The sequence below is a fragment of the Labrus mixtus genome, chromosome 5, assembly GCF_963584025.1.
Source record: "Labrus mixtus chromosome 5, fLabMix1.1, whole genome shotgun sequence".
Classification (NCBI taxonomy): Eukaryota; Metazoa; Chordata; class Actinopteri; order Labriformes; family Labridae; genus Labrus; species Labrus mixtus.
Window position 1 is genome coordinate 26,313,608 of NC_083616.1, and position 27,509 is coordinate 26,341,116.

The window sequence follows — 27,509 nt, forward strand, 5'->3', positions numbered from 1 at the left end:
GTGTGTGATTATATAACTATTAGGTAAAGATTTTTTACAAGTGAATCTCACTACGTAATCTCTGTGTTTGGGAGTATGTGGGTGTGTAACTGTATAAATTCATCAAAGTTGGGGTCAAAACTTGTGGCACACAAACTCTAATGGGACTTTGAAGACTGATGCTGTGATAGATAGATTGCCGACTTGAAAATCAAAGCAACACGCTCAAACTGTCACAAGTGATTGAAGCTGTCAATGGTAGACAGCAATAAAAGAGAGAGGTAAAAAAAAAAAAAAAAAGAAAAACACTCAGCTCACATAATGACATGGGAACAATATAGAAGCTGGATATACTAAGAGAACCGGTCTTTGAAGGTCCACAGACTCCCTTAAAGCCTGCTCTTCATATTCCCTGGTAAGCTACGATGAATGACACTATTTGATGGACTCAAACTTGTCAGTCAACGTGCCGATCAAGGTCATGATTTCGGATGGATGGCTAGAGACAAAAACTTCATAATAGCTTTCTAGAGACAGAACTTCATAATAACAGATCTGTCACTGATTGATGGATCCTCCCTGATGGGTGAGACGGCCCTCTTTCCATACATATACAATATGTATAAACTCACATTTTTCTTTAAACAAACACCAGGCTCTCACTGGTAAGTACCTGAGGCAGCACTGCATACCTTATTCACTGTTAACAACTGTGACCTGAATACGTCTCTACCTATTCTAGGATTGCTACAATACTGGCCAATGAATGATGAAGCACAAGCTCAAAACTTACTGTGTACCACCACAACAACTGCTGCTTCAAGCTGTTCTGCACTGTAGGAGAGCAGCTCTCTCTTCATTAGTGTGTAAACTGGTACACTTGTGAATTTTGCATAAAGCATGGCCATGCAGTCAAACATGCTGGGGACACATTAGTCAACATATCACACGGTCTACTGAAAAGAAAAGTACCTCAAGTTAAAACTAGGGCTTTAACACTAAAAGAGTGTTTTATTGTTATGTTATAAATCTTTTTTCAACTCTGCCGAACACTGTGCATTGCTTTATGTATGAATGTTGCTCTATAAATAGACCTTTCCTACATTGTTATGTAAGGCGTTATATCGTGCAACGTGCAGAGTAGTTAAGTTTTCTCTTAAAATTGGGAAATTCCAATATCAGGTACCTAAACTTAAGTTTCAGTCAATACAGAGTAACCATCCCAAATTAGTTATGATAAAATGTATTGTTTTATTGGTGGACAAACTTTAACAGCTGGCATTTTGCTTGATTAGGAATAGAGTACAATAGAATGCCTTACACGGAGATACTGACTCACTTTTGCTACCAGCCTCAAGTAGCAACTGGAAGATATGCATTTATACATTGGCTCAAATATTCAGTCCTGCATTAGTAGCATGATTAAGGTGATACATCCAACAATTGTAGAATGTGCAGCAGTGACAGAGTGTGAATATTGATGGTTTATGAGGAGGGTTAATGTAGACCAGCGAGTGTTTTCTGTGTGTTTTGGTGCAACAGGGTGTCTATTGGTTGACTATATATAGTCGCCCCCCCCCAAGCTGAGACGAGTTCTGATTCTTCTGTGCTTCATTTTAAATGGACTCTTCTAAAAGAATGATCTGCTGTCACTATGATTCTCTGTGGACACTGAAGAGCGTATAAAACTCTTCATCCTCCCTACAGCCACACAGGCACACACACAAACATTCACACCCAATTGAGGCGTTCACACACACACACACACCATTTGTTCAGCGAAGTCAAGTGTTCTCATAGTACAAGATAATTCTCACCTCTACCCACTTAAACAGAACCAGAAGGTAAATGATGCCTTAGCAATCGATAACCAAAATATAAGATGAGAGTTTGTGTGATTGCAAATCATCCTGTGCAAATCATCCTTGCAAAGGAAAAGAAACAACCACTTGAGGTTCTCTACAGCTTTACAAGAGACAGAAATTGGTTTTGAAACAACTTGTATCAATGCATTCCATTACCAATGATATCAACTTAAGACCTGCCTCTCTAAATGAGCAGCATATTCAGCTCCAAAGCCTTATGCCAATTTTCTCAACAAGCACTGCACTGTTACGATAAACGCCAAATCAATCTCTTCTGTTTTGTGTTGTTTGTTATGACACAATCTCTTAGCTAACACCCATCTCACCCAGACCTCTGACACCCAACAAATAGAATTTTATGGAAAAAGCTGAAGGGGTGAGAAATGAAAAAAGAAATGCAGATGGAAAGAAAAAGAAAGTGGAAAACTCATTGGCGACAAAAGAAGCGGGGTTAAAAGAGAGATTTGTCAGAAAAAAAGAAAGAAAATGAAGCAGAAACAACAACAAGGACGCAGGATGGAAAAACTCTAAACAAAGAAAACAAATAGCTGATGTTGTGCTTACATTTCCGTCTCTTCATTTATCAACCTCTGGCATTCTCCCACAGTGATTAACTTTGTTCTTTAATGCTTTGTACCTCTTCCTGTCAAATCATTTCCCCTTTCTTCATATCTAGAGGAAAAACAAGGTGATTTGATGTTGCTTTCCGTTGCTGTTTGCCCCAAGCTGGCGACCTTGGCTTTATAATAATGCAGTAGAAAGTCTTTGTAAACAACAGAGACTAACAGAGGAATGGGGGAAAACAGATGCTGGGACATGACAGAGGTGCTGAGTTTTGCTTTGGGAAAATAAAAACATTGACAGGTTGAATATGCAGCAAGAACAACATGGTGTTTTATAAAAAGGTGGAGGCTTTGGCATACAGGTTTATATGGAATATATACCTGCAAAAGACAAACACAGTCACAAACTAGATAAACAAGAAAGTACTGCACATTTAAAAATATCTTCCATATATTCAAAACTTGAGTACAACACATTCGGTTGATATCACACATGAATAAATAGAGCAGACAGAACTGCATCCTGAGGACGTACAAAGACTGAGGACAGGGTTGCATTAAGGAGTTGGTAGAATACAAAGCTGCAAGTGAGAGAAGGGGATGAATAAAATAATAATTCAGCTTTGAATTGGCTGAGATAAAGACTACATTTAAATGCACAGAAGTTACAGCGTTATTGAAAGACATAGAAGTAATGCAAAGAAATGGAGAATGTTTTCACGTGCCCAGTGTTTACATGCAATGGGGTCAGTAATCACATTTATTCTACTACATAACCCTGCCTAGTGTGATTTTTGTATGTAGACTTGCAACCAAAAGTAAAGTCTGCTGCATTAAGACTTTTCTTTTCATTCGTTGGAACCTTTTTTGCAGTTCTTGGGTTTCTCTTAATCTCTGATCACCAGAGGAAGACCACTGCTAACTGAAAACTAACTACTTACTTACTATCTAAGAACTATATTTGTTGTGGATGCCAATGATGAATAGGTTTCCTGCTAGCTGGAAAACACAGAGGGAGATAAGTTGAGAAAAACCCAAAGGAGGTGAAACAAGAGGAGAGAAAGCTGCGACAATGAAGTCGTTGTGCTCACTATGTATGACATGTTTTGTGGTTTTTATATAGTGTACATTTTTAATGACTTTCCATCAGTACTTTACTCTTTTCTGAAGTTAATCATTTATTAAACAGCAAAGAGAAGCGTCATTTAGGTCAATGACATAACATGCTGTACATGTCTTTACATTTTGAGCCAAGCTAATTCATGTTATAAATTAAAATATTGCTGTATTTTCTAGTTTGTTGGTTGGTACTAGAATTAAAGTTTCCATTCTTTTTTTGTTAGTGCATGTGTGAATTAATACAACCTGGTGGAACTCTTATTTCTTTTTTTATGCTTTAGTGACATTAGCCACGCTCGCTCGCCCTATCTGTGTGACACTCGACCAGCACTGCTCTCTCTCTCTCGCTCACTACAGCTTTAGGTTGCAGAAGCTAACCTACTATAGCTGAATAGCAACAAAACAAAGGTTTTTGGGATTAAATGAATTCAAGGGGGAAAAAATACATTTTTAATCTATTAAATGTATCAATGTGGGTGGTGGGAAATCAACAGAGTATTAGGAAAATAAAGAGACCGATTCTCATTTAACATAATTTCCATTCCAGGTAAAGTGGCATATCAACCGGAACAATCACATTAAGCATGGGCATGTGGATGTGGATGTTTAGCTGCAGGGAGGACAGTAGGCTGGCGCTACTATCGTTTGTAACACAAGCTCACACTCGTCAAACCAAATAACACTGTTTACCCACCGACAATTTTGAATTAATTGTGCAAAATTTTGACTGTTTTGTGTTACTTATCAATATACTAGTCAGTTAAAAAGAGTTTAAATTTTCATCAAACCGACAAGGAAATCATTCAGCTAGGAACATCCCAAGAATGGATCCTTTCTTACCCATAGTGGATTGTACTTCAAGCATACAAAACATATGCTTATGATAACATAAGACACCAACAACTGGGCAGCTGAGCAGTATTATACATTAAACTCCAAATTCTTGACCCTAGAGGGAGAAACATGCGGAATATTCAGCCTGAGCAAACAAAATTAAGCTGTCCAGAAGAGATAGGAGCAAAGGGCAAACATCATCAAAGGGTATGTTTATAAGTGATTCTACATCTCTTAACAGGCCAGTGTAGACACATTCACGACTGCTAATGGTATCTTCACTTTCCTCATGGTTTTGTGATATCCACTGGAATGAATATTTATAACAGGACAAGCCCTTCCTTGTACATTTCTGATGTCAAATATTGATGGGGATAAAAAGGAATGGTATTCATGAGAGCAACCCATCCGGGTACTTTGCCCAAACGACACAGGCCACGCCCCTTTCTGGGTGAAATCATTCCATCTGAATGAATGGCGGTTAATTTAAAAGCTGGGGTCTTTACCGATTTAAAGTCTTAAAAAGTGAAACCATACTTTAAAACGGCCTATGAGCCTAAATCTGATGACCAGTGATGTAAACATTTAAAATATGACATTTCTGAACATAGATCGGCATCATAACGGTATAAAATTAACCGTGTACGTGAGTGTCTGTTCAATCTCTCTCCGTCAAACTGCTAAAACAAGTCATAAGGAGTCATATACTGACTTTAAACACCTGATGAGTAATTATTAACCGTGTTACCTGAGAGGGATCTTTATTTTAAAATAACAGTGTTCATAGCTGTAAGGGAGTGGTTACAGACATTTACATAAACTCTGAGTTATCAGCTGATTTAGAAAAGAATAACATATGTAAAGTCACCTGGATGATATTAAAACCTTTTGTATTCATACGTGAGTGTAAATAATGATGAGTGGGGTGAGACGAGGCGTTATATCGAGCTAGCAAACTTTTTATTTTGACATTTATTTTTCAGTAAGAGGATTTGGTGTAGTGTTCCTTCGTTTAGAGACATTTTCACCAACATATTTATGTAACGTGACAGTTGAAACGTTGTTAATACATTAGTGAATGAATGTGTGAAGAATCTGTTAACAGACTTCTCTTCTGTCACGGAGCGATCGCTGCCTTAAAGCTAGCAGGAACATGACAGCGGTCCCAAAATTTATCACTTTAATCCTCTCTAGTTTCAGTCCAAACACACAAAGCTCTTATTTTACCCTCCGGTGTCCTTTGTAAATGAAAACCCGATACTAAATTGTGTTTTTAAAATAGTTTGAAGTACAAAAAGCTGCGCAATCGCATTTAATCGCAGTGTTTTCTAATCTACCGCCGATACATTCTCAGGGCTTGTTTTCACCCAAACGGGGGCGTGGTCACTCTGGCGAGCCGGAAGTGACGTTCGACTGCTCTTACGAATTCTTTGGTGTTAATTCTCACGTCTGCCTCCATGGTGACTCACAACCTCTCTGACCTCTATTGATGAGTGGACTGCTATTTTGCCTAAAGCCTGTTAGATTAGACATTCAACTCAGTGTGTATGCAGGGCGGGTTACTTTGGGTCACATGAATTAATAGTATATCTTGTTAATAGTAAAGATAATAAAGACAAGTCTTTCTGGTTTTGAATGTCTCTTACTGCCTCTCTTATTCATAGCCTCCTCCTTTTCATAATATGTGGACAAGGACATGCAGTCACATATTCTGCAGAGATAGTCAATGTACTGTGAACATGCTTTCTTTGGATGAATCTGTCTTACTTAAATACTGTCTCAATTATGCACTTAGATGACTTGCAGAAACCCTCTGCCTGATTTTTTTTCTGTTTTGTGAAATAATAGAGCAGACTGACACAATACAGTCATAGATCTTATAACTTTATTATTAATCCCTCCATTTTAATATTAATCTGTTAATGACTTATTCATTCTAATCGCCGAGAGTTCTCCTCAGATCTTTTTCAACTTCCTTTTCCCATTTTCTCATTTCTCTCTCTAAAAAGCTCTCTGTGTCTTACTGCCGTCCCTTAACCTCAAATGCCCTTCTTAATCTTACCTTTGTTTACTCTTCTTCTGCTACTCTGCTCCGTTGTTCCGTACTGTTATCATTCAACTGCATTGGGGTATTGCGATATTTGAGAGTATTAAAAACCAGTCCTCTATGGAAACTTTAGATCCAGTCAAACAGCAGAAACTAAACTGTTCTACTACCAATGACAATACAGCTCTGAAAAGGCCACAAGTAACCAACAGTGACAATTTAATTTGCAGGTTTTAACACTAAAATCTTCCATTTGGGATGACTTATTCAACTTATTCACAGCCATCAGTTTGTATACAGAGTGGGAAGAGAGAAAGGACGAAAGGGTTAACCCTAAAAAACTTAAATCCAAATAAGATTTTTTTTTATAAGATCACTGGGATAACTATTGTTAAATGTAAGGAAGAATGTATTAAGGCAATGTTGTTGCAACAAGTGGTCTGTTAATCAAATTAATATTAGTTTTTGTTTTAATGTTGTGTCTAAGCTATAATGCAGCTGCCCGCCACAAGCTGGGGCTGTAGCCTCCAACTAACTATTTCCCTGTTATTGGGCCTACCTGCCAAATTGTAAACAAGTGCAGTGAACGGATAGCATCTTGTGGGTGCAGTGTTGTTTGGCAGTGTTTAGTTCTAAAAATTGAGAAAAATTTATACTAAGGTTTTATCAGGTTAAACTGGCATATCAACCATTGCAATGCGTACAATACCACATTCAGCACACACATCTGGACGTTAACCTGTACGAACTCGGCAAACTAATTTCACATAGTTTACCAGCAGATGTTGATGATGATCCCAATTGGTCTGAATTTAATTGTCTGTTTAATCAATGAGGGAATTGGTTGCTAGAAGCATCCCTAGTTATGTACCATTATATTTTCCTATCCTTAAACTTTGATATGATACAAGTAAAAATGTAATACCCGGCTATACAGTAACAGGTACCGGTTACTGTATGTAACCGGCCATGTATGTAACAGTGTGTGTATTTTTGTTTGGCATGTGTACATGAATAGGGTCTGTGTCTCAGTGGTATGTGTTGATAATGTAGGTATGCGCAGTGTGCATGTGCTTGTGATTGTAGGAGTGTGTGTACGGATACTTAAGTGGATGTTTGGGTACCTTAGCAGCAGGGATAAGCTAATGTTTTGCAAGTTTGCAATAACTGATGATTTAATTTAAATGTTCCATGTATTGTCTTTGCAGCAATTTCCCCATATCCGAGACAAACTTCTCCTAGGGGAGACGAAATAAAACCTTGACCTTGATATTATTATTCCACAAAAATGTCTAATCTTTAACAGAATCTGTGAATTTATAAAGTTTGGAAAAGTGGGTGTGAAGCAGGATTAACACACATATATAAAGTTTCAATCAGCCATCGTCAAACACACAGTGAAGCCAATACTGTTGCAATTTGGGATCCAATTTAGCTGTCAGCCTGTGTAAATCTGAGAGGCCGCTGAGGCCATTTACGTCTTCCTCTCTAATGTCAACTCTAATGCCAGTTTACCCCAAGTATGATTCTTCCTATCCTTTTGAAAGTCACTCTCATATTTTCTCATGACTTGACATGGAATTACAATAGTTTGTTGAATCAAATTTAAAAAGATAAAGACACAGCTTACATCCAATCTCTACCTCAGTAATCAGCTTTTGATGTTTACTGATCTTCCCGTCGCCATTTTCTTAATTATTGCTTTGGACTTTTCTACAAAACAATCATTTTCTCTTTCAATCTATTTCTTAACACCATCTCTCCTTTTCTTCCATCACACCTGTAATCAGGCCACTTCAAGCACTACTCCTGTTTCTTAGTTCCTTAAGAGAAAACAGATTAGGAGTGATCCATAGCAACGGCTAAGATTTACTGGGAAAACAAGAACTACTCTGAGATGAAGACATGTATTAAATTGACATAATTACAGTTTTACCCATTTTCAAATTATAACTGCACTTTACTTTGTGTTCCAGTCGCTCACAGTGTCATCTGAGAGAAAGAAGGATGAGATGTGTGGGCTGAAAATACAGTTTGCTGCTGTTGTTTGCTCTTTGCTTGTGTGTTCTGGTACAGGGTGAAGGTGAAGAGAAATAAGAAGAGAATAGACACATCTCCTGCTATATATCTCTTGTGCATCCCACACATAGGCATAATGATGACTGACAGTTTGTGAAACAATGTATTGAGTTAAATGCCAGTCCTATCTCTGATAACTCCCAGCATTACAATTTAAATTTCCATAAAATAGACTGACGCCCTCAGACAAATCTGCACTATGTGGGAAATATATGGGAGATGTTAGAATGCTCCCCAGGGTTAAAATCAACCGCTTGACATCAAAGACATTACTTATTGGTGCATTTCACAGAAAACTGTTTGAGACATGCAACTGATCCAGCGCTGTCTTTCTCTTTCTGCCCTGTAGCTGTTTTCACTGTGTGAGTTATGCAAGCAGAGCGTGTTTTCAGTCTGTAACTCTGCTTTTGAGAAATTATACTGCATGAAGGACTCATATGCTATTGAATATGACAGCTCATCTTATCTACATACTATGTTTAACATCCGCAAAGCCCCAATCTTCTTTCGTTCTCTGCCATCCTTCTTTATATTCCCCTTTGTTTTAACCTAGCTCTCTAATTCCTTGCCTTCAAATCATGGCATGGTTTCAATTCTTTATTTATCAATGTAACCATGAAATTATTCTGTGCAAGTAGCCATGTAGGCATAACAAAGTTAGAAACTTTTCAATTAAAAATAATAAAATAAATGAAGTTTTCAAAGATCATGAAAAGTCTTTCTCATTGTTTCTCTTCACTGAAAGAACAGAGCTCATGAATGTGTTATGAGCGTCAGCCTTGTCTCAGAGAGGCCTGAAAAAAGAACTGAAGGAGCCTGTAAATTATTTCTGATGTCTTCATAAGGAAAAGAAAGACCATGTTGCTGCATGAAGCAAATTAGGGCCATTCATTGTCAAGAAAGTCAAAACACTGTTCCACTTCAGTACCATGGGTCACATTATAATTGCATCTGTTTTGACATTGCTGTACAGGAAAGACATTTGAAAATTTTGCATATGGTCCAAATTGGCTTTAGGCTTACAAAGAAAAGTGTGGATACTTGTATCGTAAAACTGCACATTGTCGTGTAAGTCTTGAGAATTTTTTTTTTTTTTAATTTTTTTTATTAAGATTTATTTTTTGGCTTTTATGCCTTTATTGGAGAAACAGTACAGTGGATAGTACAGAAATCTGGAATAGAGAGAGTGGGGAATGACATGTTAGGCAAGGAGCCACAGGTTGATTACCAACCCATGCTGCCTGATTCGAGGACTGCAGCCTCTGTACAGTGGGCACACGACTACCACTATTACTAACCACTAAGCCAACAGTGCCCCAAAAAAAAAAAAAAAAAAAAAGAAACTTCCTTTTAACAGGCAGAAAGCCTTAGCAAAACCACACTCATGTTGACCTAGTGTCGTCACAATACCAGAATTTAAACTTTGATGTGGTACAAGTAAAAATTAAATACCTGTTTATATAACACGGCAACAAATCTACAAGTCAGAGGCAGCCAATATTGGGTAATTACTTGATTTTATTTACTTAAATCTGCAGGCAAACTCCTGCACAATGTCTAAATTGCATAAATAGGTTGTATTTGTGAAATTTAGACAGTGCTCTCTCTCTCTTTGGGTTAAACACGACTTAAGATCTGAAGTTCTTTTCAAAGCTTTATTACTTTTCCATACTATTGATCATAAAAAAAGGAGATTGTATTGTTTTAGAACACATGCTATCAATATGAATCAAAGTACTGACATTTTGACAACCGTATGTTTGGCAGCCGTCCGTCGTTGCTGTGAGGGCTTATTTTGCTGGCTACTCTGCTTTGGTTGTTCTCAGTAAATGTGGCTTTGTCTGCAGTGAATTACAGAGGCAGAACAGTAGTGCATGTGCCAGCCATGTTCATGTGCTGCAGAGTGTAATTTCAGTGTCAGGGATTAGCTGGCTTTGTTCTTCCTTTTTGCCTGCCTGCTCAAACCATGTCACAAGCAAATGGCACAATTTGCACTCAAATGCCGATCTATTTCCATGACTCTATGCAGTGATGCACACACACAGGGATCTGCACCCAAAAACTAACCAACCTGTTTTATGAAAGATGGATTTGCCAATGAAATGTCTTTGTGGGAAAGTGTGCTGTGCTGGAATTGCTCTTTTAGAGTGCTGTGATGAATAAAACAAATGGTTTTGAATTGATAAGGAAAACCGTCGATCGGTCACACACCTGTTATATTGATCCTTAACCAATTCCTTTTTACAGAACAGCTAAGTTTGTAAGAGGTCAAATTTAACAAGGATCTGGAAACAACACGTGCACAAAGCGACATACTACTGACCAAATTAAAGCACACACTCAAAGTGCTATATCCTTCAGCAAAACATTGAAGCACCCAGTTCTTTTGATGAAGCTTATGCAAAGAGGGGAAGTTCTTTGTTTTTCTTCTGGCTGAACCATGCCATTATGGAGTGTCATTCAAATGTTCTCTTCGTATGAGAACTTACAACAAAGACATGTTTCATCACAATGCCTGCTGGGATAAGAAAGGAAGAGGAATCAGAGAGATGCTAGGAGGAGATAGGGAGAAGAAGAAACTGGCAGACAGATGATAACATTCCCAGTCATGTTCTTCTGTGACCTCAGCTTGACCTTATCAACGATGCTATCAGTATACAGATGTACTAAAGAAGATAAGATACCTGGAAAACATCCTTTTTTTCCACACTTCTTGAACTCTACTTTTAACCCCTGCTTGATTTTACTGTCTTCCTTCTTTGGCCTTTCATTTTTTCATCTCTTTCATTATTGAAAAAAGAGAAAACTGTAGTTTTGAAGTTTCAGTGATTTAAAATGCTGTTTCTACTTTACAAACCCTCTTTACTCGGATAAAAAAAAGGAGAGTAAAACACAAAGCCCCCTGCTTGACTTTACGTTTAGTGTTTCATGTAAGTGAGAGAAATTGAGGAAGAGCAGAGCCAAGGCAAGGAGAAAGTGAAGAAGACTTTCTTCATGGACTGACAGCTGAAATATTTGTTTCGTACTTCAAATGTACTTTGGTTTGTTCAGGTCTACTAGTTGTATTGTGATGTTATTTTGGCATTTTTACCCTGTCAAAGTCCCCTCATTAGGATTATAGTAAAATTTACAGAATACAAACAAATTTGATTGCACTTTAAGATTTGAGAGTGAACTCTCCTGAGTGAATTAGCTCTTACTAAACTGTCCATAAGCATGTTTTGGAGGGTAAACGTTTTCCGAAGACCTCACAAAACAACAAAAAGTGAATACACACTGGCTGTGTTGTTGTTGAAGACATGTTCACATCATATTTAAATGGACAAGTCATCCGGCTCCTCGCCTTGTGTATAAAAGCTTTTTAGTCAAGGACTAGATAAAGAAGAAGAACATACTCACTGCTTATCTGAATGTCATGTAAGCGTTTTTAGATCACGATCATTCCGTTTAAATTCACATGAAATGTGAAGCTACAAGCTAACTCAAGAGCGATAGCATTAGCCTGCTAACACAACAATGCAGGACACAGGTGGTTGCAGCTCGACACAAGGATAAAATTGTCTGCCGCTTGTGCTTAATTTTGCTTAATTATGGTGCATTCCATTTGATAACTCGTTTGTCTGAATGTGAGGGGAAGGGGGTTTAAAGGTGTGTCACTGGGGGAGATGGGAGGCTTCAGTATAGCGGAGGTGTCGCCAAACAGAAATTTGTTTTGGATTCATGCTGGTGCTCAAGGGTGACATCTACTGGATCAAAAAGTCAGAACAATACTGGTCAAAATACTAAGATATAAGGCAACTGGAAATGCTTTATTCCATTTGTATCTGGTCTGAACAGTTGTCTGGAAATTACAAGCCAAAATTTAGAGTGCCATGGAAACAGCTTTTGCTTCAAACTGAAAAGAATGAGTCTCCTTGTACCATTTGTTAACAACAAATACGTCAAGCTGGCTCCTTTCATGGCTATCACTCTTAAAACCAATGATGAGCGGCAGCGGCACCTGGCCTTTATGTTGGCAATGCAGGTAGCTGACAACACCTCATATCATGTCCAAATAATGTCCTGCCAAGTAATGGAGGGACAAACTCACCGGCCTTGTGAAATAATTTACTGGCAGCGGTGAGGCTGCTGCTGGTTTCATCCAGTTAACAGATTCTGAGGACAGTTTGGGTCATACTTCCATGGAAATACCAACAGTGGTCTAATTTATGTTAACCTGTACTATTGGATGAATGCAAAGTCATTTTTATGGATTTCAATTTGAGTGCTTGTATACTAAAAATGTAAAGAAGATTTTTTAGTTTCTGTCTTTAGGACAACTTTTCACACTTGTTGTTTTTTGCTTCTGCGTATTCTTGAGGAAGAAAAGCTTTTCCCTGTTGCATGCTTGTAAATGTTGTATTAACTACATATTGCGGTCCAGTTACAACGCCGTGACAATTCAGTATTTGTTAAGACATTAAGTATTTGTACTTACACATTGCAACCGCAACACCATAAATTGGTGTCCAGCTGTGGGGATTCACATTGTGCAATGGCAGTGCGGTAGTGCAAGAGGAGCGTGAGAAGCACGGCATGTAAACACTAAGAGTGGGCTTCACATACACACACCCTCAGACATGCACACATACAGCACTGTTGCACCTTTGCCGACTCTGACGTTACACATTGCCAGCACATTCCCCCCATTAAGCCTCTGTTACTACCTCCAATCCTCCCGATCAGGAGCAAAAGATGTTTCTGTTATAGTATTGGTTGCCTTCTTGAGAAGTGTTATAATGATTGAACTAGTGTATATTTAAGATGGTGATATAGGATATATAACAGTTAGTGCATTATATTGTTGGAGAATGATCAGTGAGAATTGTGAGTGGGGTTGCTTTGACATGAGGAATAGATTCTACATTTTTATTTCACAAAAGGTCATGGCACACCCTGGATCCTCTGGATATCACGATTCTTAATTTAAACCAACCCAACACTGCTACAAAATTGTAACTGAACCATGAAATGATCCTCAAAAAAATGTCAAGAAATTCTGCACACTGTAACAGGCTGGAGAGCAAGACCTCACAAAAGTTGGCCTCATGTAAGAGATGGATTACTTATCTGCATCTGTTGTAGAGTATTTCCACCCAAGGCAGCTGGCAAAGGCTGAGCCCGGCACGACTGATCTGAGATAGTGGTGCTGAAAGCCCATGCACTCCACCACTCCTGTCTTACTCTGCCAGAGGCATTCGTCTCTGACTACATTCACTATCCATTGCATAACCACCTTCAAAATACATGCACATAAACCAGAAACTTCCAACCATATGTCTTACGGCCAGAGCTTAGAGATGATGTTGGAATACGGCTCATAACATGTAAACTGTCTGTCAAGGACATCTTTCAATGTTTTTCTTCCACTGCGTACCAACCACTAAGTCAGAAAAATCTTCTCTATGTCTGCTGCTGAGAGATGACAGTGACTGTGTGTGTATTCTAACACTTCTAATTCACAAGTCGGACTCTTTTTCTGTACTGAAATTTTAATCTGAATTCTAAATCTTTCACTTACAGTAGTGCCTAAAACCAGGAAGCACAATTTTAGATACAGCTCTATTATTTGCACTCATCAGTCTCACCTTAAATCAACAAAATAATAGCCCTGTTCATTTGTATTATCACACATTGTTATGACACTTGTTGATTTAATAATGCATGTTTTTGTAGCCCTTTTAATACACATCAGCTATGCAAGGAAGATCTGCTGTTTTGCAGACTTCTCTTGCCTGGTCATATCTGGTCATATTGCTGCTCTAGTGTGTGATTTTACACAGCTTTGAAGATTTGCGCAGGCCAAAGAGGCATGGCATGTAAACAAAACTTTGACAGCATCACAGAAACAGCACTGTTCTGTTCTTCCAGTCCATTAAAACAGACATTTAACGGCAGTGTGTCATCAGGCCCCCATTTGGCCCTGTCCAAAAAAGATGGAACCCAAAAGTGATGAAAAACAATCCAATGGTCTAAATCCATAACTCAAACATAGATCAGTCTTTTCACGTTTACAGCAACTTTTCTAACCATAATGTGTTACGAGACAAATTTATGATTTTGCTTTACACAGACTTTAAACGGTTCCATGTTTTACATGTAGAATAATTATCGATTTTCATATCCCACACTTATTTACCAGAACAGGAGCTAGACTGCGAGCGAGCAGGATGACATTTAACAAGAGATGCATGACTGGTGTGATCTTTGTGCGCACTATAAAGCTGCTTCATACTCTTTTCTTCTCACCAGTATGTCCTTTACACTTGTTTTTTAATACTGTGACTATATCCAAGTCCACATAGCATTGCTATAAAAGCAAAAAAACAGCTTATTCTGCCATCTTGGATTTCTGCAGCAACTTTACATCATGTCTTGCCTGCTGAGGCTTCCCCCTATCATTCAGTCAGGGAAATCTCACGCTGTAAGACGTGTGAAAAAGCAGCTCAGAAAGATTTCAGGGGCAGGGTGTCCTTGAATTTGCACACAAAAAAGACCATTTACAAGAGTTTTTTGTAATATTTGAAATATTGTAATCATCTGAAATTGAAATAGTAATTAGCACTGTTGACTGATAATTCTCATCAAAATGGCTTTGTGTCAAGTTCACACCAAGCATCAATATGTTTGACAAATTTGTAGGAAGGTGAATGAGGGCAAATCAAATAAACCTGATGTGACTATAAGAGCTTTAAAACATGATTTCAAATGAGCGGCCTACAAAATTAGCTTCTGTTTTTCCCCTTCCCACTGGAATGCATGATGTTGGCTCACTTTTCACATTTTTTGTTACCTCTTGCATCCACCATTTCTCTCTAGTAAGGCTACATTCCAGCAGTGCGGTAATTTCCCCCCCTTAGGAAACCAAGGCCCATTACACATTACAGTTTCCTCCCCCTCTATTCGGCATACTCACAGACATAGGCTCCACACATACAAGGACAAACCCAGTAACATTGCATAATACAAGAGAAATATTTCACTAGGCACAGGCACACATGTATTCAAACATACTGTACAGAGCGTCATGCACTGAGCTGACCCTTATAATGCTCACACATACAGTATGAGAGCATGCCCACACGCCTGATTTGGTTTGACGGCACAGTAATGTGCTGGGGTTAGATGGCTGTCCAGTGTGCATAACCCTCGGCAACTACATGGAGATGGAAAAATAAGACTGTCTGTTCTCATATTGTGCCGGGCTGCTGAGTCCCACAGCCAGACAGGACGGCTCTCGATGGGAGCCGAGTGTCTCTGCGTGTCTGCGTATGTGTGCATAAACAGCTGACTGCCAAGGTCTACCACTTCTGGTGTGCACTGTACATCTGATTTGTATGTCTATCTGCACAGACACTCAAAATGCAGAACATTTGTAGCACTGCTATGAAGCTCTGAATTCCCGCTTGACTCATCCGAACCTATTCGAACCTATTTGTTTTAAACGATAGATTGTGCACAGTCATGAGAAATATTAAATGTTACAATAATCCTTTTGTAAACATTTAGGTATTTCCCTCTCTATGTCCTATAACTGTTTAACTTAACAAAGATACAGTTTGTTGACATGATTTAGGGTCTCTCACATGCAGGTAAATACAAGTCCATAGAACATAAGTCCATGACAGAGTGCAAAGAAATGTTCCTTCATCATTATAGAAAAATCTAGTCACTATGTGAACATGCATTCATTTCATGGCTCTGTTTTGCTGCTGCATAAAATCAGTTCCTCTTCCATGCTGTATGTTGACTTTAGAATCTTGCTGCCTTGTAGTTGTACTAATCCACTCTTGCTCTGCCTCTCACCACTAAACCTTTCCTCAATTACAGCATTGTCCTACTGTGCATGTCCTGTTCTAAGCTCTGCTAACTCCCTTAAATGTGTGTGTATGAGTTCGAGTTAGTATGTGTGTATTAGGGTGTGCAATATATGTATTTTTGGATAATGACAGATAGAGTATTTGGGAATGGTACACATATCCTGACCTTTGCTTGCAGTCATGTATATGCATACATTGAAAACGCCTACTCATACTTTCTCCTACACACACACAAACAAACACAAATACACACATATACACACACAGGTCACCAGAAATCAAAGGAATTAACAGGACCAAAAACAACAATATCCTGGCGATTAGAGCTGGGACCTCCAGACTAAAGAGGATTTGCAGCTTAACTTTTTAAGATTTAGCTACAAGACTTATGCTCAGGACCACAGTGTAATTGAATAAGACATTTGCATAAGGATTACCAGTGCCCACTTCTAATTCTTTTTATTTAATACCGCAAAGAGATATTTTCATCCATGTGAATAATGGTTATAAATAACAAAAGGTAAAGTAAGGCTCTTTCCTCTCGCTGTGATGTGCTTACTTTGGCTCAAGATTATATTTATCCAAACATTGACCTTTCATGATCATTTTTGACATGAAACTGCATTAAGGGGAACTGGAAACAAACGTTTGTTTAACAAGTGAACAACGGGGGGAATCATTGGGGGGGGGGGGGGGGGGGGGGCATTTGACTGGAAGGTAAAAGGGGATTTTTTTTTACGATTTTACTTTAACCTCATGTAAAAGACCATCATACAACTCTATGTTTAAGTGATATGAGATACATGAAAAAGGATGAAGCCTACTTCTACTATCTTTAATTAACTTAATAAAAGAGGTATTGTATTGAATGAATATATTTTATTTAAATATTGATCTAAGGAAAACTGAGGGGAAGTAGAACACACTAATCCCTTGTTCAAGTTCTAATATGCAGCATTTTAAATGTTAATACAGCACAAATATATCCTAATATATCATTGAGTATTGACTTTCAAAAAAAAATTCAATGAACTCAAACTCCCTCTTGGTTTGTTGTTCCTAGCTCTGTGTTCACACTCATGTGGCAGCACTTCAATCAGCCGTTTCATCTTTTGCTCAGAGGCTCAAACATGTTTCATTCATTTGGGTTTTTGCATGAACTGTTCCCCTCTCTAACTGTTAAACCTGCCACTATGTGGGGAGAGAGAAAATTCCCCCCCCCCCATTCAGTATGTAGAGGCACAATGGCAGGGTATCGTATCAAGAGTACAGCTCAAGAACAACCCACACACTTTCTGAAGAAAGAAGAAGAGCCTTTGTTTGGTCTAAAATACTTCAAAGTCATAACACTGAGAGAGAGGTGGGAGCAGAGGGGAAGGGGTGCACTGATGGACAGTAGTAGTATTTAAACAACAAAGTAAAGCTTTGTTTTGGGTCAGAGAGAGTGGTGCAAAAGTGTGACATCTACTGCACATCTACACAAAAAGTTGCATGTTATACCTTAAAAACAGGAATGGTAAGATTTATAAACAATGGTCTAATTCATGACTGTTATGTAGCAGCATGAAAACTTGGGTGAAATCACTAACAGTGCTAATGGCTCCAGCATACCACAGAGCACAGGGGTAATGCAAAGTCGCTCACTGCTCTGCCTTCCTCGCTTGCTAAGTCATTGTTAATGTTTTGCTTCCAAATGGTATTTCAAATAGGACAGGTCAAAATTATCGCTGTGAAAAGTAGTTATGAAGTAAGGAAGACGTATATTTAATTTACTCCATATTGACACCCTAAGTCAAAGAAAGCAATGCCAAATGAAGACCGAGAGGGGGAAGTGGACTGAGGCAGCAAGTAAAAGCAGTTTAATTTGCAGATTGAAGCAGGGGAGAGATGAGTCCAAAGAGCTTAGCCAGTCATGGTGTACAGATTTGTTTCCCAAGCTATACTCCATTGTAGAAATAAGAGAACAAAATCTTTCTTTGCAACATATGCCTCTGAGTCCAGTGAGTATTGTCTGTTCTGGAGTATTGTTGTTTTTGAGGGTTAAGGCCAAATTACCGTGCACAATAGGAAAACTGATATAAGTTAATAACTCCAACAGCAGAGTGGACTCTTTTTTGCACTATATGAATAAATGAAATAAAACAGATCAAATGTTGAAGAGGCTTTCACACTACAATGCATTCATGAAGCCAGCAGCAAGAAGAATAGGCTTCAGATAATCCATATTCATGAAAAACAAATACAAATACTCCAAAAGTAAGAGAGAAAAAATAATGTCATGGTATGAGCTTGATGGGGAGTAAACAGATGTGAGTTTTCGTTTGATTGTAGGTCAGCAGACGGTTAAAGAGCCTGGAGTGAAGACGGTGCGTGTGTGGGCAGGAGGGGCGTGCAGGGAGAGAGAGACTGAAGGAAAAACAAGTGAAAAGCAAAGGGGGGTGAGAGAATGAGAGCCCAGAGGGCTGGTCACAGCGAGAGAGGGTCTAATGATGCTGTCTCAATCACAGACTCCACTCTGCAAGAAGAACTGGTTGTCCTCAAGAGCACTCTGAAGTAAGACATGTCTGCAGGGGTTGCTGGTTTGGTATCAAGAGGGTAATATGTCTGTGATACTGAAACTTTTTTTGGATGCAGATCCATAAGTAAAGTAAAGTGTAGCATACTGTACAGCATTTAAGAATGCTAGAATATATTATTTGATCTTTTTGTGTTTTCTACAAGCATACTTTCAGTACTAGACTTTATCTGATGGGTTTTATGTCCATTTAAAGACACATAAGTCACATTTAGGACTGGCCTATAAAATATCTGAAAATGGTACAACTTTTCCCAAAGTCCAAGATGATGTACTTTTTTTGTTTTGTTCACAACCCAAAGGTGTTCTGTTTCCTGCACGATTTAAGGAAAATAAAAAAGTAATAAAAGTTCCGATGTTTTGACATTAGATTGGTGTCACTCTGCCCATACATCTATGGTTTGGTCTCCTTGGTGACACGATAATGGTACCTAATATATCAAATTATAAATTCAGTATTTTAGTGTATTTAAGTTAGATTTAACACAGCTACAAGATCATACTGCAAAACTGGAATAACTCAAGGTGTCCCATAGGGAAGAATAGGACTGATGATTAAGATGTCAACATATGAACACAATGTAAGGATGAAGGAATTCTGGGGGGAGGGCAGAGGATATCTGTGGTGAATTCTGGCTATGTGTCACACTGTGACAGTGTCAATAGAATGATGATGTGATTGAGAATATATGAATGTTTTATGTCCAATACTTTATTTTTTGTCCAGTAATGGCTTTCATACATTTTGTTAGTGTACCGTACTGTATATGTGCCATAAATGTCACACAGCTTAAAAATGTTGAAAATGAATAAAACTTTGATTTAAAAAAAAAAAAGTTAATATTTAAATGGGAAGAAAGAAAGAAATCAAAATGTTTCATTACATTTTCTTACAATATTACTCAAATCAGTTGGCTATAATTTGACTGTTGACAATTCATCTATAAAATGTTGTATATCTGTTTCCACAACACAGGCTGTTTGACAAAGGTCTGAACAAAACCACACAGGAAACAGTTCAAAATCACTGAGGACCTCCACACAGAGCCTTACATTGAACCCCTTTAATCTCAATGATGTAACTATTACAGTGACTGTGTAATCAGCACAAAAAATGCAGCCATAATCAATATGCTACCTTGCTTCTAGTCCCAGTGGCATTCACTGCTGTAAATAATAATGAAGTTTTTACTCCACCTGCTTGACGAGACACATTTGTAAGCTATTATAAAGCTGTGAATTATGTGAGATTGGAGGCAGCTGAGAGACACACACTTTTAAATTTATTAAGAGCTGCACACAATAGCTGTACAACAACAAAGAACATATATCGTCTATGAGAAAAGTGGGAAAGTGTTGATGAAGTGCTGCTGTAAACTAAGATCTGGATTTTGATAAACACCTGCCTTCTGAATATGATTAGCTAAAAATGTGTATTTCATCTTGCCACATGCAAGAAAGCTAAACAAACAAGCATAACAGTAAACAGTTTGACCTACTGTATATCACAATCCCACCACACAGTGCTGAGTGAACGGCCATTACAGCCAACTGTTCCCCCCTGCTGTTACTGTCTAACGTATTTATTATGACCTAATGTTGTTTGCACTGCACGCAGTCTCTGCATTAATCATTCCACACAACACATTTGTAGCCTTGGGATCTGTGCTGCTGCAATCTAAAGATGCTGATCAGCACGGATAAACGGAAAGGTAGTTTGACTTTAACATGTGGGGCAATATATCGTCCACTCACCATGAGTGTACAACATGCTGAGATTTTTAAGAATGTGACATGAATCAGGTCACTGGATTAATCTATCATGTATTTTTAATCTTTTCTCTCATAAGTAGAGTTTTGGACTACAAATTGTGCCTCTCGTGCCATGCATGTTAAGGACAAAAATTGTTAGTATCATCCTACCTACATGTGCACAAGAACATGGAACACTGTGTGCATATGAACACAGATATTTAGATTTCATTTGTATTGGTTTTACAGTACTTAACTCAATGCATTGCAATTAATTATGATATATAAGCATATCTATGTAAGTGTTTTCTAGCTCTATCTGTATAAATGTTAGACCTGCATGATATGAGAAAAGGAGGAGTGATTAATAATAAAGCATCAAAGAGGGATTTCTTTGCTATAGCACACAGTTTTCTGCTGTTCTTCGTGTTTTTAATACTGTGTTTGTGATGTGTTCCACCAGAATCCTAAATAAATCCAAAAAGCTTTTTGAGTTCAACACTAAATTGGCACCAATTAACCTGAGGGTAGCTGATAGCTAGCATTACCTATATCTGACTGCATCTGAATAATTAGCATTATACCTAGACCTCCAATCAATAGATAAACTGTACACATGCTGAGAGAGAGGCTTGGTTTTGTGATATTCAGACTTATGCTGCGTTTGTTGTTATTTCATGATAATGATGAAATTGCAATTTATTGCACAGCTCTAATACATGTATATCTATAATGTACAATGTTGTACATCTAACATATAGGCTAGACAAAGTGCATGTTGCCCTTATGCACAAACACATATATGCATAGTTTTTCTCGCCTGTGTTAACTTGCTCTTCAGATGGGTGAAGGGCAACAGAAACAAGTGTGGCTTTGTTTCACATCTTTAGTTACACTTCGGCCGCAGTGGGTCATTAAATGAGCTTTAGAGCTGCAGATGGAGGCTGCGGTCTGTGAGTCATGCACACTCCAGCTTTGGCTAACGCACAATTGGTTTAGATTAATCTGATGTGTGGTCAAACACATTACAGTAGAAAGACACAAAAGACGCCATGCATAATACACCATCTATTATGCTCTCAACTGCTGTCTCATTTTTGATTTTAAAAGAATAGCAATTTGCTCAGGTTAACATTAAAGGCTAACCACAGTAATTGAATATGGTGAGCATGACAAGCAGTGGTAGCCTTTAATTATTAATGTGGGCAAGAGCGAACGTGGTCAGTCCTTCTGTATCAGCACACCGAGGAGAGACACAATATGCAAACCGTATGTAAATGGCTGCTCTTTCTGATCTCACCCACTCAATTTGTTGATTCACTTTTTTTCAGACTCTAGATGAACACTAGATTGAATGCTCCAATCCAGATGGGCACACGCACACAGCTCTGTGACGTGTTGCCAACTGTGTCAGACAAACAAACAGCACATTACGATTCCACAGCAGTGATAATCAGATTGTTTAACACCTCTCAGTTCCGTTGCCTGTTCCTCTAATCACTGACAGCATATTAAACATCAGGGGGGAGGGAGAGACAAAAGGGAGAGAGTGGAGTGGAGGTGGAGGGAGGGAGAACAGGGAAGGAGGCAGGTACAGTACAGTTACAGTAAATAAAAAACAGAAAGGCTGAGGGAGAATGAACGAGACAGATGTCAAACAAGTTATTAAACAGCCAAACAAGAAGAGAACAACAGACCTGAATGGAAATTCAAATGCTTTTGTGAATTACACCCAGGCCATAACACCAGGAGCTTCGTCCTATACTTGAACTTCAATCAATGTAGCATTCATTAGCCGTCAACACATATGCCGAAAATGTTTAAAACATTTCCCCAAGAATGCACCTGAAATCTCCCTGATTGATCGTAGGCAAAGTTGTTGAATGTGTGTCAATATCAAATGAGCCTTTGTTTTCATTGTTGTTGTTCCTATACGACCAGTTGGCTGCCCAGTGTCAGGTAGCTGAACGCTAACGTTAGCTATAAACACAGGTTTTTTTTTTTTATCATTAGCTTGATCACACTTGCACCTCACAGTGGGAGACTACTGAAAGCGACCAATTCTTCCAGAGTTGCACTGCAGATTATTTTGTTGTCTTGATTTTAGGTTTCTTTTCAACAAACTAAACCAGGACTCCACGAGGTTTCTTTTCAAAAGAGGAGTATATTACCGTTTTCTTTGCATTGATGATTCTGACATACTGAAGGCGTTAAGCTATTAAAAAGTGACGCAGCCACCTTCGTTCTCATCGCTAGATATATCCATATCCATGCATGCTTTTAAGCAGTGAATCAGACAGTTACAATACACAATGTATGGGGGTGTATTTTTCAGCCGCGCTGCTTCGCATTCAGTGGGCATGCACAGTCAGGAGGCAGGAGATGATGTAAAAAAAACTACGGTGGAAGAAGCAAAAGTGTCAGATGCGATAATGACAGCTTTTGCCTTCATATCAAGGCTATAACATTTTCACAGTATCAACAAAAGAGCGTATTGGTCCACTCAAATAATTCTTGCGCCTCCACAATAAAATAAATATCCTCCAAATTTAATTTGCAACTCATTCAATTTGATAATTTATTTTTAGTCCAGTGCATGATTATCTTTATAAAAAAAACATAACTGGTTTAATCAGTTAATAAATTAAATGAATTGGCTGTTTCATTCACTGTTTGATGGTGAACATATGGAGAAGGTTGTGGGAGTGTTGTGAATATTAGCAGATAAGGTGTGATGTAATGTGATGGTCTGGAAACCTGTTGTTGCTAAAACCCCACTCAGTAAACAACATGTATGATTTGTGGTGTGGATAATGAAGGCAGTAAAGCTTTAATATGAGACACAGGGGTCTTGCAACATAAGGCAACGCAGGAGACAATGTAGTCCAAAAACAAACAAAAAACATAGCAGAACAGAAGGCTTCACTTCACACCTGAGCTAGACGTTGTAGTTTTTCAAATGCCTTCAATAATACATTGTGGAGGGGGGGGCTTAAAGCAATTGAGTGAGCTAGATTAAAACTGCTTCAGGAGAAGCCATCATGAAAGGCTGTAGTACAAGTTCAGGGCCAACCATCTACATACTTTACGGTTCAATTAATCATTTACAAATTAATAAAGCATGGAAAAACTATGAAGGGAATGTTCTTTTGAAATGTGCATGTCTGTGTTGGTGTGCAGATTTATGTGCTTTTGTGCACATTGAGCACAAACGTGCCTAAGCCGATGTTTCCATGTTTTATAGTGCTTTGAAAAGTAGGCTGCCAATGATTGGTTGGAGAGAAACTAAAACAGAGGACAGAGAGGTACTGCTAGCAAATTATGCCGGCACTGATATCAACACATGCATGCATGAAAAAAACATGCACACCCACACGCTCCTGGCATGTGCCTTTACACACAAAAGGCAATCCAGAAATATGTTAGCAAAGGAGTGTTTTAGGATTAAATGCAAGTTAACACACTGCTTAATGCATGAACATGGGCTCTCTCACACACACCCGCACGTGTCTGAGATGCAACCACAACTACGGTCTTTCATACACAAAAACAAATTTTATGCACATCCAGGGCACCCACTGCCCCAGTGAGACACAGTGCAGATTGCTGGAAGACTAAAACTGCATTTGTGCCAGCAGAGAGGGAGCAAAAAAACAACATTAAAAGAAGAAATGAGAGGGGGGAGGGGAGCTGTACATTTTCACTCTACTGAAGAATGAGGAAAGTACAGCCTGTATACCATACAAGGAGACTCGCACCCACATATATGTACATTATGTACAGCATATAAATGTAAACACATGAATGCAAAACCAAAACTGACAGTCATCCTTGAGGATACAATTCTGCATGACTTTGAAGTTTCTTTATTCATTAGCATTATTACACAGGCTCACAAAGAACTCCTGCAGAAAAGACTCACTGCATACAAATGATTATACTCCACTGAGTGTCAGTTTGTTCAGCATATTTGTATTTTGCTTTTCACTGAATAATAATTACCAATTGGTTTGATTAATTCCTACGAGGCAGGATGATTGCCTAGAGAGCTGTGCATGGATAATATTGTGCGTATAGATTACCATTCATTGTGTCTCTTGCATTACACGGCCATGTTACATGCTTTTAATGTTGATCAGAAGCAAGCAGCAACGTACAGTTGCTTTACGACTTTGATAACAGCATTAGCTAACCCTTTTACTTCTTTACAGCTCTGACCCCTCATTAAAATCTGGTCACCTTTTGCTTAAAAAACATACAAAAATGGCAAAAACCATGATGCAAAACCACCTTCAAAACTGCATTCCACCAGTTTCACAAATTCTGAAACATTAAAAGGTAGACATTTATTTATTCAATTGATTGTTTAGTTCCTGAACAAAACATTGACTAAAAATGGGCCAATGACATTGATTTAAATGTCTATGAAAATGTATTCAATTCACATTACTAAGAGCCAAAATGTGATCTGGTATTTTGGAAAAATGCTCATTTCAGTGCACTTTCGTGTGTAATCTACAGGCACCGTGAGTGCTCACAGAGCGGTTTAAGTCAATCTCCACAAAATATCAGCCTGACACTTGTTCTTGTGAATAACAAAGGTTTTTGTCCTCAGATGACATTAAGCATGTCTGACTGAATGTGTGCCAACTGGATAAAAACAAACACACAATACAATCATCCGGGAACAAGGGCCCTTGTTGTACAAGTCTTCCCAGGCCATCTGGTCTGTTCTACCTGCATCACTGACTGCTGTTGCTGCGAGATGAAGCACCTTCATCTGGGCTCTCTCTCAGCGCCTACATCTGCAGCCAGCCCCAGACAAGCAATCATACTTCTTCTCACCGCTACCTGTCAGTCCGTCTCAACTTCAGAAAAACACACTCACACACACACACATTTCTCTTACCCTCTGTCTCTGTGGCCTGGTTAAAGGCTTTGCCTCAGTAAACAGGTACATACGTCAGAGCTGCTGTCTGTCTGCTTCCAACAGAGGATGCACAGCAGCCGCACATATCACATCCACCAGACGCATGGCTTGCACTTCTGTGAGTCTTATTCTCTCACACACACACACACACACACACACACACACACACACACACACACACACACACACACACACACACACACACACACACACACACACACACACACACACACACACACACACACACACACACACACACACACACACACACACACACACACACACACACACACACACACACACACACACACACACACACACACACACACACACACACACACACAAAACACCAGTATGCATGCACACAGGTGAGGTGCTAAATCTTACTAGCCAAAGACAGCATGGACAAAACGCACCTGTCATCATTCATAGACATATAACTCAAAGGATGTGAAGCATTTAACACTTACTGCCCGGCTACCACCTTTATGTATGTGAGCATAGCTGCATACTCACACATGTGCACGCACACGCACACGCACGCACACACACACACACACACACACACACACACACACAAACAGGAGTTGATGGTTCAAAAGAGGAAATGGTGTTGACAGTTGTGAAACTCGTAGACAAAACCCAGCCTTTCACACACAGTGAGATGTTTAGAAATCCCTCTCCATGGAAAAGACCAGAATAGCAGCAAAGTGAAAGAAAAACCAAGGCCATGTCAGGACAAATCTCCCACCCTGTCTTTCTCCCCCATTTTTCCTCACCCGAATAATGAAAGCCTCCCATTCAGCCTTTCAACTCTTTCCATTGAAATGACGGAAATCCTTCTCTTTCTCTCATCACTGTTATGGGACAGAGCCCCACATGCACACACACGTGCACACTCTGCATAGATCCAATAATCTCATTGTCATTCCCCCAACCCCCTTCCTCATCACCAAAACCGGACTGAGCGACCGAAAGGATGACATGACTTATTTTTTCGCCTATCTGTAGCTTTCACCTAAATGGCACCGGAGTCCTGAAAATTCAGTCATCGAAAACTGCACCAAAGGGACAAGGATAAAGGGATTTGGTTCATGCAAATGTTGGACGATTTTATTTTGCATTCAAAGAGCGGATCTTTTTTTTTTCCAATGCAAAACTGAACTTAATCTGACCAAGAAATGCCTGAAATCTGTGTCATCTGACTAACAATAGCAGTCACATGGGTTGTCATAGAAACGTGGATCAAAATGTGAATACTTAACAAGAGCACTAAACAGCAACAGCTTTAATAAATGGATCCCAGTGGACCTCCTTAATGAGTCTGATGTCACACTTAATAGCCCAATTTTGGGACCATACGTGCTGGCTTTAGTCTTATCTCGATGAACTGTGTAATACAATGAAGAAAACTGCACATAAGAACGCTAGCTAAGACAACCCACATTGTCCTCTTACTCTGCTGCAGTGCATCAAACATTTAACTTTTGGTTATGCCCTTGAATTGTATATTTAAAGGCAAGCATGAGTTTCCCCTAATGCTAAGTTCCTCCACACATTTTCTGTTTCCACTATATATAACTGTCATTAAATCATCATTGTCATATCATAAGGAAGAACTGTTGTACTTTGTACAGGTGCTAAAAGAAAAAAAAATTATAATCCATGTAATCATGCTGTGTCTTGGACAAGTTCTTTGATGTAGCACAGGAAAAAATGAGGTACTTGAGGTGTAATACTGTAGATACACTCATATCATATTACTGCAGGACACACTACACAGGATGACAGGCAACGGCATGACAAGACACAGATCATGCAAAATACTGTTCCAATCTTAAAATCAGCTTAGACTATATTCCATTAGTTAATGCATTATTTTATCACCTTAAAAGTGTTTGTGTGAG

At 38.8% G+C, this 27,509-nt stretch overlaps 2 protein-coding genes across 5 annotated transcripts in view; both read right to left on the reverse strand.

Moving 5' to 3' along the window:
* grid2 (glutamate receptor, ionotropic, delta 2) overlaps nucleotides 1–27,509 on the reverse strand; it is a 510,900-nt gene that overhangs the window by 478,031 nt on the left and 5,360 nt on the right. The gene's annotated exons all lie outside the window — the stretch shown is intronic.
* The window catches only part of pggt1b (protein geranylgeranyltransferase type I, beta subunit), a 265,152-nt gene continuing 254,811 nt past the window's right edge, over nucleotides 17,169–27,509 (reverse strand). Inside the window, exon 10 of the transcript XR_009673136.1 lies at nucleotides 17,169–17,178. The gene's annotated coding sequence lies outside the window, so the exon portion shown is untranslated. The remainder of the gene's footprint in view (nucleotides 17,179–27,509) is intronic.